Source organism: Tiliqua scincoides, chromosome 2, assembly GCF_035046505.1.
Source record: "Tiliqua scincoides isolate rTilSci1 chromosome 2, rTilSci1.hap2, whole genome shotgun sequence".
NCBI classification, from domain to species: Eukaryota; Metazoa; Chordata; class Lepidosauria; order Squamata; family Scincidae; genus Tiliqua; species Tiliqua scincoides.
The window spans coordinates 233,165,570-233,166,472 of NC_089822.1; the positions used below are offsets into that span (position 1 = coordinate 233,165,570).

Genomic DNA, 903 nt, shown 5'->3' on the forward strand with positions numbered 1-903 from the left:
AAAAGAAATGGCAGAGTTAAGAAAGTTTAAGGACCTGGTTCCTACTTATTGTCCATGCATCTCCCCACCCCAAATATGCAAGGCAGAGACTTGGGCCAAATGGGACTACTTTATTGACAGCCTATTCCAGAAATGAAACTGCCATTGGGAAAGATCTGAAACTCCTCCTTCTTAAGTATGAGCAAGTAACTCTGGTTGGTTGGCAACCTTCAGTCTCAGAAGACTATGGTATAAGCCTACAGCACCCAGTATTCCGAGGCGGTCTCCCATCCAAGTACTAACCAGGCCTGACCCTGCTTAGCTTCCAAGATCAGACGAGATGGGGCATGTGCAGGGTAACAGTTGCTGTAAGTAACTCTGAGGAGACAGCAATTTACCATCTATTCTCCAGGACAGGTGTTCCCACCCTGACTCAAAGCTGTGCCCTATCTCTGAGTGACCTGAGCTTCTCTATGCCAACTGCGAAAGGTTGAGGCATCAGGACTGCCTTGACTCCCCCAAACCAATAAACCTTTGCGTTGCCTTTGCAGACCAGGCCAGAGGGCTCACCAGCCAGCATCCCCAAGCCAGCAAATCTCTGAGGACCAATACTGGCTCACCAACCAATTTTTTGCTGATCTCAAGATGCACACCAAAATCCCTACTCCTGCCTCCCTGGCCCATACAAAACCTGCCAAATTGACCGAAAAAGGTAAAGAACCATCTCAACCCAATGATAGTCTGGGAAATATAGATTTTTTTTTGAGGGGGGGGGGATATAGATTTTTATTTAAAAAGTTTCATACTACAATAAATACAAAGGAAAGAAATCACATTTTACATTTTCAGCTACAGTCACATTACATCAACTGTTTAACTAGAACACAGATACATCACATTATAAGTGGATTCACCCAATCTAAC

General features: G+C 44.6%; 1 pseudogene; it reads right to left on the minus strand.

Moving 5' to 3' along the window:
* Positions 1 to 233: 233 nt before the first annotated feature.
* LOC136642488 (5S ribosomal RNA) lies at positions 234 to 353 on the minus strand (annotated as a pseudogene).
* Between the last annotated feature and the right edge of the window lie 550 nt (positions 354 to 903).